Source organism: Gorilla gorilla, chromosome 21 (genome assembly GCF_029281585.2).
Source record: "Gorilla gorilla gorilla isolate KB3781 chromosome 21, NHGRI_mGorGor1-v2.1_pri, whole genome shotgun sequence".
In the NCBI taxonomy this organism is placed as follows: domain Eukaryota; kingdom Metazoa; phylum Chordata; class Mammalia; order Primates; family Hominidae; genus Gorilla; species Gorilla gorilla.
In genome coordinates this window covers 27696985-27714686 of record NC_073245.2, presented here as the reverse complement: position 1 = coordinate 27714686, position 17702 = coordinate 27696985, and the positions used below count along the sequence as shown (strand labels likewise).

Here is a 17702-nt window from a genome sequence, read left to right as displayed (position 1 = left end):
GCCAAGTAGCTAGGATTATAGGCACCTGTCACCATGCCTGGCTAATTTTTGTATTTTTAGTAGAGACGGGGTTTCACCATGTTGGCCAGGCTGGTCTTGAACTCCTGACTGCAGGTGATCTGCCTGCCTCAACCTCCCAAAGTGCTGGGATTACAGCCATGAGCCACTGTGCCCAGACCACTTTTTATTCTTAATTGTGGTAAAATACACAACTTAAATTTTTACCATCTTAACATTTATTTATTTATTTATTTATTTATTTTTTATTTTTGAGATGGAGTCTCACTCTGTCACCCAGGCTGGAGTGCAGTGGCCTGATTATAGCTCACTGCAGTCTCGAACTCCCAGGTTCAAGCAATCCTCTTGCTTCAGCCTGGTGAGTAGCTGGGACTACAGGCACGAGCCACCACACCCAGGTAATTTTTTAATATTTTTGTAAAGATGAGGTCTTGCTATGTTGCCCAGGCTGGTGTCAAACTCCTGGCCTCAAGCAATCCTCCTGCCTCTGCCTTCCAAAGTGCTGGGATTATTACAGCCATAAGCCACTGCGCCTGGACTATCTTAGTCATCTGCAAGTGTACGGTGCAGTAGTGTTCAATGTATTCACGTTGTTCGGTCAATCTTCAGAACATTCTCATATCCAATAAACAACTCCCCATTTCCCCCTCCTCATAGCCCCTGACAAACACCATTCCACTTTCTGTCTTTATGAAGCTGACTACTTTAGATGCCTCATGGAAGTAGAATCACACAGGGGTTGTCTTTTGGTGACTGGCCTATTTTACTCAGCTTGATGTCCTCAAGGTGCATCCATGCAACAGGATCTCTCTCTCTCATTCTTTCTTTTTAAAATGGAGTCTTGCTCGTCACCAGGCCGGAGTGCAATCATAGCTCACTGCAGCCTTGAACTCCGGGGTCAAATGATCCTCCATCCTCCTGCCTCAGCCTCCCTAGTAGCTGGGACTACAGATGTGTACCACCATGCTCAGCTAATTTTTTAATTTTTTTGTAGAGATCAGGGGGGTCTCCCTAAGTTGCCCAGGCTGGTCTTGAACTCCTGGCCTCAAGCAATCCTCCCTCCTTGATCTCCCAAAATATTAGGATTACAGGCATGAGCCACCGTGCCCGGCCAGGATTTTTCCTCTTTCTAAGACTAAACAACATTCCACTGTATACACCACATTTTGCTCCTCCATTCATCCATCATGGGAACCTGGGTTGCTTCCACCATCTGGCCACTGTTACTAATGCTGCTATAAACATAGGGGCACTGTAACATATTTCTAAACCTCTCAATATACACCCTCTTATGAGTAGAGCATTCTGATCCCACCTCTCTCTGCCATTATTACCCCACAGAGAAGGGGAAAGCAATGTTGTCTCGGGAGGGAGAAGGAATTTCCCCAGAAGACAGGAAGGGAGAATCTACCTTCTCTGCCCCGTGGATTCTAGAAAGAGGAAGAAGGCTCACCTCATTATCCGCACTACCCTCCCAGGGAAGGTGGAAGAGAAAAGAAAGATGAACGTTCATGGGCATGGGGCTTGAACTTCCCTACCTGAACAAACATCCAGAAGTGGGCAGACTCTTTAGATTCCAGTGGGTAGAGTCAGGAAGGTTGTCGGGCTGTGGGAATGGTGCATGGGACTTGGTGGCTTGCCTTCCAGGACTTGGCAGGACGTGACAACAACGGTCACTTCTGAAGTGTCTTGGGCAACAGTGTAGCAGCAGTAAACAGTGGCTGGGAAGATAAGCTTGAGGCAGTGCCCTTGGCTTTTTGCAGCAAAAAGTTCAGGGCAAGATAGGGCAGAAGATGCTTTAAGGCCTGATGGGTGAACTGAAGCCTGGAGTCAGGAGGAAGAAGTCCCATGCATGGGGACCTCATAACCATGGGCAAATGTCCAGGCCACAGGCTGCAGCAGTGGAAACTAAGATAGCCCTAAAAGACAAAAAGGGACTGGTCACCCCTCCATGGCAAGGAGCAGATTCCAGCAGCCACACTGCCACAGGCTCAGGCCATCATCCTGCAGATTCCATGGGTATTCAAAGTCCCCTCTCCCCACTGCCTTGAAGACACAGTCAGCACCTGTCTCCACACACACCTGGCAGCCATCACTCTTTAGGAAGGAAGGAGGAGGGGCAGAGCAGTCCCTAAGGAGACCGCAGCTCCCAACAGGGACTCTCTAACACGGCCTGGAGAGAATCTGACTATTCCATTGCAAGGAGACAGAGAGTAGTAGGTGCCATTGGTGCCATGCGCAGGTCTCCTTGACCAGCTGGTGCACCCAGCTGCTACAAGTGTTGCAGGGAACCTCGATGAGTGGTTGTGGCTTTCTCTGGACTGTCACCTCTGCCGTGGAAGCTGCTACACCTGGAGACACCTGGGAGGTTGCAAGGCCCAGGCCTCTGCCTAAGAGCAACTAATGGCTTGCGGATGTGGAAGCACAAAACCCTAACCCCCTTGTCTCAAGGTGGAGCCAACTCCCTGGTACCATTCCGGCTCCAGAGCCCCCCAGGGGGTCAGGTAGAAGCTGAGTGCCCCTGGTGCACACCTCTCAGCTCCTCCCCTGCCCTCTCCTGCTTCCTTCACCAGGTCAGGGGCACCAGAACCCGGCTCTCAGGCTCTGCTTCCAGGGAACCCCACCCAACACATACACAATTTGCAGCTACTCTGTTCTTACCACATTGTGTGGAGGTGTCTAAGAATAAAGAATCGTATTTTCTTTATACGGGTAAGTGTGGTGAGAGTGAATCTGTAACTGACTCCACTGTGCAGTTGAACAATGTCTTCAGGCAAAAGTGACTCTCATGAGGGCTTTACAGGCCCTGGAGGGGGGCCCCGGGGGAGGCCATCTGGGGGCAGGCAGTGGCTCCACACTGGCCTTTGCTTGCAGGAGGATTGCTGTGCTCGTCTCTAACCCAGACCTCCCAGGAGGTTTGTTCTCCGTTCCCACCAGAGTAGGGTTGCCAGATTTAGGTAATAAAAATGTCAGATGCCCAGTGAAATTTGAATTTCAGATAAACACAACATAACTTTTTAGTATAAGTATGGCCCAAGTATTTCACAGACTGTACTTATACAGAAGGGGCTTTTTCTTGTTTATCTGAAATGTAAATTTCACTGGGCATCCTGATTTCATCTGGCAGCGCCCCCGCCCCTGCCCCAACACTCCCACACAGTCTGACTCAGCAGAAGCCCCCAGATCTGCCCACACACCCAGCCCTGGGCTGCCGCGGGAGCTGCAAGGGTCCAAAGTTCTTCCTGCTGGGATTCCACTCCTGGCTCAGCCGCCGTTAGGCCGGCCAGTTATTCTACCCTCTCTGGATCTGATGAAAGCCACAGACTGACGAGGCTCGAAGCTAAAGGGGAAACAAGATGATAATACACGGCTTGGGAGATCACTGCAGCAGCCTGTCACTCAGAAGTCACCTTGGAGGCAAGCACTAGTCTGGATGTCAGCTTGTCCCTGCTCACATGGAAAGAAGGTCTGGTGCCAGCCTGGGCTCACCCCGGGACTAGAAACAGAATACGGATCACAGGCAAGCGGGAGAAATGGAACCGAATTGAGCTGGCGAGTAAGGGGGCTCATGGTGGCTGAGCGCCTACTACGTGCCTGCCTCTGTATGGCCATTGTCACACATAGTCCTCAAAATGAATTCTGCAACATTAGAGAATTGTTCCTATTTTAAGAGATGTGAAAATGGAGGCCCAAAGAGGCAAAGGGGGCCACCTATCTAGTAAAAGGCAGTGATGAGCTACAGGCTGAGGTCTGGGTGGTTCCAAAGACCAGCTCTTCCCTCTCCAGGACAGGAGTCAGAACAACAAGGACAGTTTTAGCAGATGCTGTCCCTGCCCTGCCCATGTCCCCCCCAGGGCTCACAGTTTCCATGGTGGCTCTTCGCCCTGCAAGTGGACAGGGCTGGGGACGAGACACCTTGGGAGCAGCCCTCAGCCAGGATGTGAGTAGGTGGGTAAGTATCCAGCCCCACACCCCTCAGGTGGCACAGCTCTGGGGCCTGTCCCACATTAGGTGATATCCAGACATCCCCAGTGGGAGGGAGCCCCCAGTGCTCATGGCAGTAACTGCTCAAGGCCACCTTCCCTTCCCGGTCTCACATCCTCACTCCCTTCCTCATGGGACCAGGAACCCTTTCCATGTCAACTACTTGCACTGCAATTAGATGATCAGGTCAGCAACTGGGAAACCCACCTAAGAGAGCAGCTCATGCTTATCCAGGCTTACCAAGGCACCGTGCTAAGCTCCGCACCAAGATCATCTCATTTCATCCACCCACCTGCCCTTGGGATGAGATAGCTTCTATGATTATCCCATTTCACAGATAAGATAAATTAACTGACCTATGGCATTGCCAGGCCTCAAACTGAGTGGGCCTCAGCCTAATATCTGTATTCTCAACCACTGAGATATTAAGCAAGGCTTCCATTGAGCTTCTGGGCAATCATTTTCTCTCCTTCTAGCTTTGGACTGACTTCCTCTGCTTGGGTGCACATATAAACAGGAGATGCAACAGTTGGCTGCCCCAAAACAAAGGGGCATCTTGTGTACAGGTGGAGCTGTGCAGTGGTGCAGTGTTTTAAGCATTGCCTTCATTCCACTCATAGGATATCGAAGGCCCACGTGCCATGTATTCACCTCCTGTTCTTTGCTGGACAGAATGCCTCGCCCAAGATTTAATTTTCCTTCATTCCTCCGCTCTCACATTTTGTGTGTCCTGCCCTTGCCTGCTAGGCCTCAGCGCGGTGGTTCTGGATCCTCCTAAGGACCAAGGCATCTGAGTTCCTCCAGCCCTCCAGGTCCACATGTCTCCGGATAGGAGGGTGTGAGTATGTGCATCTGTGAGTCTCAGTTCAGAAATCGGCTCTAAGTGACTTGCCTGATCTTCCCAAATGCAAAGACCTACTTAAGACCCTTTCAAAAGAAAATCACTAGGCTTGTTGGCTCTGGCTTCAGAAAAGGGGCCTGAGCAAGAGTTCTATCTGTTTGATTTGTCTCCATTCAAAGCCACATTCTCAAGGTTATAAAGAAAGGATTTCCCAGATTGTCATTGCTTTCATTGATTGCATTATCACCTGAGCAGTATCTTGCAGAGACTATAGATAGGAGTTTCAGTAATTTCTAAATAGCTTTTGGTGTTTTATAACATCAGAAGATAAGCTTGCCATTTGTAAACATGCGCTTGGACAAACAACATACACGCATTCCTTAGGAGGAAAAGAATCTGTTTCTGGGCCTGGGAAGGGTGGTGTTCTGCCTCTACTAAGGGTCAGTTTCAACACTGGATTGTTGGGAAAGAGTTTAAGCTGGAAAAAAGATCTCGGTTTCAATGATCTTCTTAAAATCAGCCACCCTTTGAGCATCTATTAAAAGTTCAAATCACGGGTTGCAAATGAAAAAGCCAGAGGGACAAGGCAAATTTAAAAAATAAAGCAGTGAAGAAAACAGTGCAAGGGCGCTGATAAAAGAGGACCAACATTAGACATCCACTGAGGAGGTCATAAAAGTGCTATGGACTGTGTAGCTGACTGAGGTCCCAGACCCCGTCGAAAGGAGGCCACCCCTTTCTGGAATGTGGGTCCCATGTGACTGGCTCTTCTGAGTCTTTTCAAGAGAAGCCCAACATCTAGATTTCTATGTACTAGTACCCAATTTTTAAATGTTGGGAAATCATTCAAATATTCATAATGCTGTATGGACCCAACAAAACAAAGCCATGCCACAGTTTGCCTCTCCTGCTATGGACCTTCCTTCAAGAAAAATGCCCCCTTGCACATATAAATACAATTTGACATCATATTTCAGGCTTTTGTGGATCAGGGATCTCAGGTTTTTTCTGTTTGTTTTTGTTTTTTTTCGAGACATATCACTTTGTCACCTAGGCTAGAATGCAGTGGCATGATCTCAGCTCACCACAACCTCTGCATCCTGGGTTCAAGTGATTCTTCTGTCTCAGCCTCCCAAGTAGCTGGGATTACAGGCATGCACTGCAACACCTGGCTAATTCTTTTTTGTTTGTTTGTTTGTTTGTTTTTGTATTTTTAGCAGAGACAGGGTTTCACCATGTTGGCCAGGCTGGTCTCAAACTCCTGACCTCAAGTGATCCACCTGCCTTGGCCTCCCAAAATGCTAGAATTACAGGCGTGAGACACCGTGTCCAGCCTGTAGTCAAGTTTTGATTCTTAAAAAACAATCTTGGCTGGGGCTGGGTGCAGTGGCACACGCCTGTAATCCCAGCACTTTGGGAGGCCAAGGTGGGTGGATCATCTGAGGTCAGAAGTTCGAGACCAGCCTGAGCAACATGGTGAAACTTCCTCTCTACTAAATACAAAAAAATTAGCCGGGTGTGGTGGCACATGCCTGTAATCCCAGCTACTTGGGAAGCTGAGGCAGGAGAATCACTTAAACCCAGGAGGTGGATGTGGCAATGAGCTGAGATTGTGCCATTGCACTCCAGCCTGGGCAATAAGAGCAAAACTCCATCTCAAAAGAAAAGTATATATATATTGGGTCAGGTCATTCTCATCTTGAACCTTGGACATGGTTTCCCTGGGACATGTTCTGACCTTCCCTGTGAAAAATATCTACAAACAGTGACTGCCATTCTTGCCTCTGCTGTACTTCCATCTTCCTACTCGGGGGCCACATGCTACTCCCAGCATCTTCCCTTAAATCCCTACTGGGATTTTCATTTTTTTTTTTTTTTTTTGAGACAGAGTCTTGCTATGTCCCCCAGGCCAGAGTGCAGTGGTGCGATCTCGGTTCACTGCAAGCTCCACCTCCTGGGTTCACGCCATTCTCCTGCCTCAGCCTCAGTAGCTGGGACTGCGCCTGCCACCATGCCCTGTTAATTTTTTGTATTTCTTGTTTTTTAGTAGACATGGGGTTTCACTGTGTTAGCCAGGATGGTCTCAATCTCCTGACCTCGTGATCTGCCTGCCTTGGCCTCCCAAAGTGCTGGGATTACAGGTGTGAGCCACTGCGCCCAGCTGGGATTTTCATCTTTAAAGCATCCCTGGTGAAGCTTTGATTTCCAGTGCTTGCAAACACATCTGAAAGTGCCAAGATGTGGTCCCCGGTCTCTTCCCTCTGTGTGGCCCTTGGGTGTTGGTGGCATTTAGATGTTGATCAAGTCATGCCTGGCCCTGGCTCTGCTCTAGAGGTTTGGATCTGTATATTCCATCCTGCTCACAGCGTCTACTTGCCTGCATGGACTTTGGATAGAGTCACCTGGAAATGACCAAAGATACACATATGCCATCCCTCCTTCTTTGCAGAGAAGATGAGAAAGACCTTTGCACTGATCTGCACTCTGAGCCACTGCCATCTGCTCATTGAATGCTACCCCTCTCTTAGTGGCAGTGAAGAGGCAGAAGGAGCCACAGCTGGCTGGACCTGTGTTTGATCTTGGCTTTACCCTTTACTTGGTGGATCTGTTCCTACCTCTCCATTCCTGCCATCACTTAAGGATCCCCTACTACGGATGGGCTAGGTGTCTTGCTAATTCACAGACATCTTATTTAATCCTCACAACAAAACTATGATGTAGGAACATATCTGAGCCCCATTTGCCAGATGAGGAAATGGGGGCTTAGACAGTTTAGTAACATGCCCAAGATCATATACTTGGCGAAGAGAAGAGCCAGAGCTTGAATCCTTCGTGTTAAGCTCATACCTGTGAGTTCAGCCAACTAACCAACAGCTACTTTTTTCTTCTTGATCTATATGGGTCATGATAATCCCCAAGCCGGGTCACTGAGTGGCTTAGAATGAGCTCATATGAAGTGCCCAGATGAATGAGGGTCTCAAAGGTAATGTTGCTATAACAATCACCCTCACTTCAGCACACCCCAGCCCTGACCCACAATCTCTCCCTGGATTTAAAGTGTGTACTTGGCTCTAGGAACCTTCCTTTCCCTTCACCCTTCAGCCTGGCACACTTGGTGTCTGTCTGTGCTGACTCTCCGGATTTGGCCAACCTTCAAGCCCCTTCAACCTCATCTATGCCGTCACCTTGCCAGTTGGGTGGCTGCGTTTTCCTAAGTACAGACCCATGTGGTTTTCTGCACCTCTCAATAGTTCCCTCAGGCATGCAGCAGTGAGGGGCATGTCCCAGGCAGGGGTTGGGCACTTTGGGTGCCCATGGGCCCTCACAGGAGCAGTGCCATAGAAGCCCACAAACCCTTCTGCAGGGATATGTGGGAGAAGGGAAAACACACAGACTCCAGACAGCAGGAACACAACCAGGAGGACAGGGCTACCCTGAGGTACAAAGAGATGCTTCTGCACAGCATGAAGTATGTCTCAACATAGCATCTGGGGTAATCCCAGCATGAACTAGTTGCATAACCTTGCCCAAATCACTTTCCCCTCTTGGCCTTAGTTGCTTCATCTATAAAATGGGGAGGAACAGAGTTAGGTTACTAATCTTCCAAACAATAGTCCCTGGGCCTCCCCCCATTCTCAGGGATTCACAATGTACACCAGCCTATTTACGGCTTTGAAAAGTCCTGTAAAGCCCTCTCCCTCTCCCTCTCCCTCTCCCTCTCCCTCTCCCTCTCCCTCTCCCTCTCCCTCTCCCTCTCCCTCTCCCTCTCCCTCTCCCTCTCCCTCTCCCTCTCCCTCTCCCTCTCCCTCTCCCTCTCCCTCTCCCTCTCCCTCTCCCTCTCCCTCTCCCTCTCCCTCTCCCTCTCCCTCTCCCTCTCCCTCTCCCTCTCCCTCTCCCTCTCCCTCTCCCTCTCCCTCTCCCTCTCCCTCTCCCTCTCCCTCTCCCTCTCCCTCTCCCTCTCCCTCTCCCCTCTTTCCACGGTCTCCCTCTGATGCCGAGCCGAAGCTGGACGGTACTGCTGCCATCTCAGCTCACTGCAACCTCCCTGCCTGATTCTCCTGCCTCAGCCTGCCGAGTGCCTGCGATTGCAGGCACGCACCGCCCCGCCTGACTGGTTTTCGTATTTTTTTGGTGGAGACGGGGTTTCGCTGTGTTGGCCGGGCTGGTCTCCAGCTCCTAACCGCGAGTGATCTGCCAGCCTCGGCCTCCCGAGGTGCCGGGATTGCAGACAGAGTCTGGTTAACTCAGTGCTCAATGGTGCCCAGGCTGGAGTGCAGTGGCGTGATCTTGGCCCGCTACAACCACCTCCCAGCCGCCTGCCTTGGCCTCCCAAAGTGCCGAGATTGCAGCCTCTGCCCGGCTGCCGCCCCGTCTGGGAAGTGAGGAGCGTGTCCGCCTGGCCGCCCATCGTCCGGGATGTGAGGAGCCCCTCTGCCTGGCTGCCCAGTCTGGAAAGTGAGGAGCGTCTCTGCCCGGCCGCCATTCCATCTAGGAAACAAGGAGCGCCTCTTCCCAGCCGCCATCACATCTGGGAAGTGAGGAGCCTCTCTGCCCGGCCGCCCATCGTCTGAGATGTGGGGAGCACCTCTGCCCTGCCGCCCAGTCCGGGATGTGAGGAGCGTCTCTGCCCGGCCGCCCCGTCTGAGAAGTGAGGAGACCCTCTGCCTGGCAACCGCCCCGTCTGAGAAGTGAGGAGCCCCTCCGCCCGGCAGCCGCCCCGCCCGAGAAGTGAGGAGCCCCTCCGCCCAGCAGCCACCCCGTCTGGGAAGTGAGGAGCGTCTCCGCCCGGCAGCCACCTCGTCCGGGAGGGAGGTGGGGGGGTCAGCCCCCCACCCGGCCAGCCACCCCGTCCGGGAGGGAGGTGGAGGGATCAGCCCCCCGCCCGGCCAGCCACCCTGTCCGGGAGGTGAGGGGCGCCTCTGCCCGGCCACCCCTACTGGGAAGTGAGGAGCCCCTCTGCCCGGCCAGCCGCTCCGTCCGGGAGGGAGGTGGGGGGGTCAGCCCCCCGCCCGGCCAGCCAACCCGTCCAGGAGGGAGGTGGGGGGGGGTCAGTCCCCCGCCCGGCCAGCCGCCCCGTCCAGGAGGGAGGTGGGGGGGCCAGCCCCCCGCCCGGCGAGCCGCCCCATCCGGAAGGGAGGTGGGGGGGTTAGCCCACCGCCCAGCCTGCCGCCCTGTCCAGGAGGGAGGTGGGGGTTCGGCCCCCCGCCTGGCCGGCCACCCGGTCCGAGAGGTGAGGGGCGCCTCTGCCCGGCCGCCCCTACTGGGAAGTGAGGAGCCCCTCAGCCCGGCCAGCCGCCCCGTCCGGGAGGGAGGTGGAGGGGTCAGCCCACCGCCCAGCCTGCCACCCTGTCCGGGAGGGAGGTGGGGGGGTCAGCCCCCCGCCCGGCCAGCCAACCCGTCCAGGAGGGAGGTGGGGGGGGGGTCAGTCCCCCGCCCGGCCAGCCGCCCCGTCCGGGAGGGAGGTGGGGGGGTTAGCCCACCGCCCAGCCTGCCGCCCTGTCCGGGAGGGAGGTGGGGGTTCGGCCCCCCGCCTGGCCGGCCACCCGGTCCGAGAGGTGAGGGGCGCCTCTGCCCGGCCGCCCCTACTGGGAAGTGAGGAGCCCCTCTGCCCGGCCAGCCGCTCTGTCCGGGAGGGAGGTGGGGGGGTCAGCCCCCCGCCCGGCCAGCCACCCCGTCCGGAAGGGAGGTGGGGGGGTCAACCCCCCGCCTGGCCAGCCGCCCCGTCCGGGAGGTGAGGGGCACCTCTGCCCGGCCGCCTCTACTGGGAAGTGAGGAGCCCCCCCCGCCCGGCCAGCCGCCCCGTCCGGGAGGGAGGTGGGGGGGTCAGCCCACCGCCCAGCCTGCCACCCTGTCCGGGAGGGAGGTGGGGGGTCAGCCCCCCGCCTGGCCAGCCGCCCCGTCCGGGAGGGAGGTGGGGGGGTCAGCCCACTGCCCAGCCTGCCGCCCTGTCCGGGAGGGAGGTGGGGGTTCGGCCCCCCGCCTGGCCAGCCGCCCCATCCGGGAGGTGAGGGGCGCCTCTGCCCGGCCGCCCCTACTGGGAAGTGAGGAGCCCCTCTGCCCGGCCAGCCGCCCCGACCAGGAGGGAGGTGGGGGGGGTCAGCCCCCTGCCCGGCCAGCCACCCCGTCCGGGAGGTGAGGGGCACCTCTGCCCGGCCGCCCCTACTGGGAAGTGAGGAGCCCCTCTGCCCGGCCACCACCCCGGCTTGGAGGTGTACCCAACAGCTCATTGAGAGCGGGTCATGATGACAATGGCGGTTTCGTGGAATGGAAAGGGGGGAAAGGTGGGGAAAGGATTGAGAGATCGGATGGTTGCCGTGTCTGTGTGGAAAGAGGTGGACATGGGAGACTTTTCATTTTGTTCTGTACTAAGAAAAAATTCTTCTGCCTTGGGATCCTGTTGATCTGTGACCCTACCCCCAACCCTGTGCTCTCTGAAACATGTGCTGTATCCACTCAGGGTTGAATGGATTAAGGGCGGTGCAAGATGTGCTTTGTTAAACAGATGCTTGAAGGCAGCATGCTCGTTAAGAGCCATCACCACTCCCTAATCTCAAGTACCCAGGGACACAAACACTGCGGAAGGCCGCAGGGTCCTCTGCCTAGGGAAACCAGAGAACTTTGTTCACTTGCTTATCTGCTGACCTTCCCTCCACTATTGTCCTGTAACCCTACCAAATCCCCCTCTGCGAGAAACACCCAAGAATGATCAATAAAAAAAAAAAAAAAAGAAAAGTCCTGTAAAGCAAGGGAACTACTGACCTGGCCTAGCCCATTATCTTTTACCTTTCCTAGACCAGACAGCCTTTTAAGTAACATCAGTTAGCTTCCCTTGAACCAGCGTTCTGTGGAACATGCGTTGGTTAATTTTCAAGATTCCTCTGGTGCTAAAGATCTTTAATTCGACAGCCCCTGAGTCTGTGCTAGGGATTGGGAGGCCTGGTTAGCTGTGGGCCCTCTGGAATTTATGAGGCTCCTGCCCTCTGTTTTCTCAGCCATCACACAAGGACTCCAACACCTGTTCTCATGATCAATTGGGACAGTTTTTTAGCTTTCTAACTGCTCTCCCTTCTCTCCAATTTTACATGGAGAATCACCTCTTCCTGCTTTCATCCAATGTGGCTTGGGTGGGGCCAGTCTCCCACTTGGCTCCAGGGACACACACATGACCAGGCCTGGCCAATGAGGTAACAACACACATGACCAGGCCTGGCCAGTGAGGTAACAACACACATGACCAGGCCTGGCCAGTGAGGTAACAACACACATGACCAGGCCTGGCCAGTGAGGTAACAACACACATGACCAGGCCTGGCCAGTGAGGTAACAACACACATGACCAGGCCTGGCCAGTGAGGTAACAACACACATGACCAGGCCTGGCCAGTGAGGTAACAACACACATGACCAGGCCTGGCCAGTGAGGTAACAACACACATGACCAGGCCTGGCCAGTGAGGTAACAACACACATGACCAGGCCTGGCCAGTGAGGTAACAACACACATGACCAGGCCTGGCCAATGAGGTAACACATCCTCCTGGCCACAGTGACTGCATCATTGTGGACACGCGACCTCAGCTGGGCCAGCCAGACAGAATCCTGGCACTTTTGCCAGAAAGATTAGGCAAGAAGTGGTGCCCCCTTCTTGCTGGGGTTGCTAAGTGAGTGTTCGTCTCTTCTTCCACTTGTGGGGGATCCTGTCAGAGCGATCCTGGCAATGCAGAACTGGAGATGGTGACAAGTAGTTTCTTGACAACATCATTTGAGGGCCTAGATACAGCCAGTCCTAAAGCCATACGTGCTGCAATCAATCCTTTGCCTTTTAACTAGTTTGAGTTTAGTTTCTAATCCTAACTGAAAGAGCCCCATTCCACCAATTTTACGAGGGACACAGTGATAATTAAATGTTAAAGAAGGAAGGGGCCTTAAAGGCTGGTAAAGCAATGCGTGAGAAGTGCTTGGGAGGTAGGATGGGACAGTTACCCTATGTGGGCACAAGCCCAGATGCCTGGGAAGAAGGGACCGATCATGTAGACCTCAGCAACAGTGGGTAATGCTTAACCCAAAGAAGTGCTGTCCACTCTAGAAGTGGAATTGAGGGCCCTGCGATGTCAAACCTAAGCATAGGCTCAGTCCTGATAGGATGCATTCTAATACAGCTTTGCTGCTCCACGTGCAGCCTGTGGGCCTGCAGCTTTGACGTCTCTCGGAGTTTGTTAGGAATGCAGAATCTCAGGCTCCACTCCAGACCTACTAAATCTGCATCTTAACCAGACCCCAGATGGCCCATGTGCATGATCAGAGTTGAGAAGCACCACCACAGCACTGTTGAAGTGACTGTGTAGCGTGTCCATAGACCCCTTCCTGCTGGTATGAACATCCTGCCGACCCACCAGGAAGTGGACAGTTTCCCCTCCCCTTTTGTCTGGGCTCTTGCCTTATGGCTTAGTTAGCCCGGTAGAAGGTGATAAAAAATGGTGCTGCCAGTTCTGGGCCTGGCAGCCTCTGCTTCCTCTCTCAGAAGCCAGCTGGGTACAGTGGCTCACACCTGTAATCCCAGCACTTTGTGAGGCCGAGGCAGAGGCCTGAGGTCAGGAGTTTGAGATCAGCCTGGCCAACATGGTGAAATCCCATCTCTACTAAAAACACAAAAATTAGCTGGGCACTGTGGCAGGCACCTGCAATCCCAGCTACTCAGGAGGCTGAGGCAGGAGAATCGCTTGAACCCAGGATTGGGAGGCAGAGGTTGCAGTGAGCCAAGATCACACCACTGCACTCCAGCCTGTGCAACAGAGCAAGACACTGTCTCAAAAAAAAAAAAAAGTCAGCCTACTTGCCCTGAGACCTCCATGCTGTAAGAAAACCCAGACAAACCACATAGAGATGTTTCTTGGAGAGCCCAAAAGTCCCAGCTGTGTGAGTGAGGCCTTCTTGGGCCACCCTGTCCAGCCTAGCCCCCAGCTGAGTGACCCTCAATGACACAATGTGGAACTGAGTCCTGCTCACATTCCAGACCCAGAGAATTGGAAGAAATACGAATCTTTGCTGTTCTAGGCTGCTATGCTCATGTTATTTTGTCACACAGCAGAAGTTACTGGGGCCATGACCGCCTTTCCTCCTCACTGAAGGAGGGGGCTGTCCTGCAGAATGTTCACACACTGTGAGCACCATACTGAGCACTTTCTGCCTCTCAGGCGCTGTTCCAGGCACAGAGATGGAGTGGGAGAGGGCAGACCGCATCCCTGCTCTGGTGAAACTGGGATTTTTATCCAGGGAGAGGGCAGTAGACAAGAAAACACACAAACGTAACTTCAGAGAGATAAGGAGCAATTCGAGTGGGGCTGGGGACACAATTAGGTAGAATAGGGAAGATCTTTCTGAAGACACACACTTGATCTGAGGCCCTCCTGTTGAACAGGGGCAAACCATAAAATGATCAGAGGAAAAAGTGATGCCGGCAGAGAGAACAGCAAATGCAAAAATCAAAAAGCACAGGAGGTCTGGGAGTGAAGGCAGAGGGAAAAGGAAAGCCAGGAGAGGGGAATGAGATCAGAGATGAAGTCACAAAAGTCAGCAGGGGCCAGAGCAGCAGCGTCTAGCACACCGGCCACCAGCCACCCACGGCTATGTAATCTAAGCTTCCATTTAAACAACAAGCGCAGCGCCTCAGTCCCACTGGCCACATCCCAAGTGCCCAGTGGCCCTGTGTGCCTAGTGGCTATCATATGAGACAACACAGAGACAGAATATTCCCGTGACGGTTCTGTTGGCTGAGATGGCTATAGAATAACTCAGAAGCAGATCAGAACCAGGGTTCAAGGTCAGACCATGTGTTCTTGGGCTTAGTATTCCATTAAATTTCTGGAGGTTCCAGTTTTCCCCAGGGTTAAATGAGGCTTTTCCAGCCCAACAGTGAGTCCAAATTATCCACAGCAAGAAGCCAAGTCCACAAACAGTTGCACACGGGTCCTATCCAAGGAGCATCAGCAAGGCCTCATCCATGGAAACTGGCAGCAGAGGTCTGTGTAACTGACTTCTTTGCAACCTCATTTAAGTTGCCAGTTGGGGCTCCCTGATGTGAAAAAAGAACAGAGCATGGCTACTATTTCAGGGCACCACGCAGAAGGGAGAGTGCCACAATTAGCTGAAGCTGCTTTCGATTAGCAGATTTTCTTCCTTGGTGCATAACATCTGTCTGTGTATAGACATCGCTCCATCTTGCCCCATCAGAGTGAGGGGCCGGGCCAGTGAAACAGGCGGGCCCACAGGGAGTTCAGCATCCATCAGGGCAACATCCAAGAGGAGCTGGAAATAGGCACTGTGGAACTTGGCACATCGATGGCAGTTTGTCTTAGTGAAAGGCTAAGAAAGGAGACCCTGCTTCCTCACACAAGCTGGGAGGCGGCAGATGGAGACATAAGTTTTCCTTGGGGTTAGAAAGACCTGCTTCGTCATTTAGTATTTATGACATCTCCACAAGTACCTGATCCTCTGGGGTGGTTACCTAACCATGCTCATCTGAGAAACGGGGCCGATGACACCCACCTCATGGAGCTGGGGAGGAGTAGGTGGAATAATCTCTGGAAACACACTTGGCATGCAGCAGGCATTTTGTAAATGGTGGCTGAATCATAATCTTGATAGGAAAGAACCAGGTGAATGAGAGAGATGGGCATGGGAACGTTTGATCAGCACTCAGAACTGGCTCCTCCATTTGTTCAGTCAACGCAGGTTAACTCTGCAAATTGGCTCTGGAGCCTTGGAAAACTCCCTCAACCAGCCTGGGTTCCTCTTTCCTACCTGGGGCCCGTAGCTGATCTCTATGGTTCTTCCCAGTTCTCCTTGCCTAACAGAAAGTTTGCAGCCGCCCTTAAGGCGTGACCCACCTGAGTTCAATCACAGAGGGTGGGCAAAGTGCTAAGACCCAGAATCCTACAATCTTGGATTTGGAAACAGCCTTTAAAGATCTTTTGGTCCAGCTCCCAGCTGATCACAAGAATCCCGTTCCCTTCCATGCTGGCGGAAGAGCCGTGGCCTGCACACTCTTGCTGCCTTGCAAAGCAGCCCATTCTCTTTTCAGAGAGCTCTAATGTTGGGGATAGTCGATAGAGAGTGAATGCATGCTCCAGGTTAATGACCCTCTTTAGACGTGGCACCAGCACAGAACAGTCTTCAGTTTCTGTGTCTGTAGAATGAACCTGAGAACGCCTGCTTCACAGAGGTCAGAATTAAGAGCAATAACATAGCTGGTGGGTCTGGCACGGGAGGCTCAGCGTTTGCTCCCTTTCTCCTCTCCAAATTAAACCTGCTGCAGGACTGGGACCACAGGTTGCTCTAGCGCCGGCCCCTCTACTGTCTTTTTTCCTTTTCCAGTGGGGCCTAACATGGGCTAAAATGTTCTTAGCATGCTTGGTGAACCATTGGCGTCTTGGATTTGTGTGTGAAGCAGAGGTTGGCTTCAGCCCATCACATATAAAACTAAGGAGGGATGGCAAAGCCTAAGGGTAAAATATTTCTCTGATCCACCCCCCACCACCTCCCTTTCTACATTACACAGTCAAGGAGAGCCAGGAGCCTTCTCAAAATCATGGGGTCCCTATAGAACCCACTCCTTTGTGGGAGAAGGGACGCAGCTGCAGCTGTGTGGACGTGTTGGCACTCACAGATGGTGAATGGACTGTAGACAGACTGTGGGAAAACACGAATGGGCCATGGTAGGGAAGGCGGCTGTGCCTCCTGGGGCCCAGAACGGGTCCCCACTGTTTGTCGTAGAAGGCCTTGGGTCTCAAACCACCCTCAACCGAGTGCAGGTGGCCCATATGGAAAGAGCCAGCATCCTCTTTGAGAGATGGCTTTGGCCTCTGTCCCCGTCCCCCCTACCTTAGATTTTGCCCACTTTCCTGGTGTTCTAATCCATCTCCTTATTTCCCGTCACCATCCTAAAGCTCTCTTACTGTCCCAAAAGGAAAGGAAGTGATTTGATATACCAGAAGGTCACCAGGAGGTAGATTTAAAAACAGCCAAAGCAGGAAGGCCTGTTACAGAAAGGAAGGACCGTCGTACACATTTTGGACGGGAGGTGGCTGTGTCAGCTACCTCTGCTCATCCTATGTGGTGTGTCATTTGGCCAATGGCTGTCCCTGACCTCAATTAGGGCTAGAAGTGATGCTCTAGTGAATTTGCCATCTGAAAGCCTGGCCTCTCTGCTCTATTAAGAACACAGGTGACCTTTGCCCAGGGAGCTGGTGCAGGTGGCAAGCCGAGTCTTAGGGGAGACTAGAGTACCACCTCCCGCAGATGGTGACACAGCAGGAAGAGGCTGGGAAGGGGTGTGTGCATCAGGTGAGTCAGCTTTCCTAGGAAGAGTTTGGGGCTTACCTGGTGAACTCCTGTCCACCGGTTTGGCCCATCTAAACCTGTGTGAGAATGAGAACTTAAAGTGCTAAGACAGCCAGCTGTTGGCTGTATCTCCTTCCATGCTGCTTGGGAAAGTTCTGAATACTCACCAGGTGCTCCTGATAAGCCAGTGGTAGCCGGCAGTTTGTCTCAGTCACCTTGGATCTGGAACTGCAGGCCAGAGGTTCAGCTTATGTCTTAGGCCCATGGGGCAAATCAGTCTCAAGATCCTGAATGGACTACATTGTGATGTCACACCACAGGTCGGGGGTGAGCACAAAAAGGGCTGCAGTGGCTGCTGGCATCAGGGCACAGGGCAGGGCAGGAGCAAGAGCCTCAGGCCTCTCCAGAAGAAATCAGCCTGTCTGGGTGCTGTTCTCAGCTGGGGTTGCTGGGAAAGAGTGAGGGATGTCTGCTGTACAGAAAACATCAGCCTGGAAGACTGCTTATGAATCCACCTGCT

The 17702-nt window shown here is 53.2% G+C and overlaps 1 protein-coding gene across 3 annotated transcripts in view; it reads right to left on the bottom strand.

Moving 5' to 3' along the window:
* The window catches only part of BANF2 (BANF family member 2), a 39258-nt gene extending 21793 nt beyond the window's left edge, over positions 1–17465 (bottom strand). The window contains exon 1 of one of the 3 annotated variants that reach the window (XM_019016847.4): positions 17350–17465. The gene's annotated coding sequence lies outside the window, so the exon portion shown is untranslated. The remainder of the gene's footprint in view (positions 1–17349) is intronic. The other 2 variants (XM_004061842.4, XM_063702084.1) reach the window with 2 other exon arrangements.
* Positions 17466–17702: the final 237 nt, after the last annotated feature.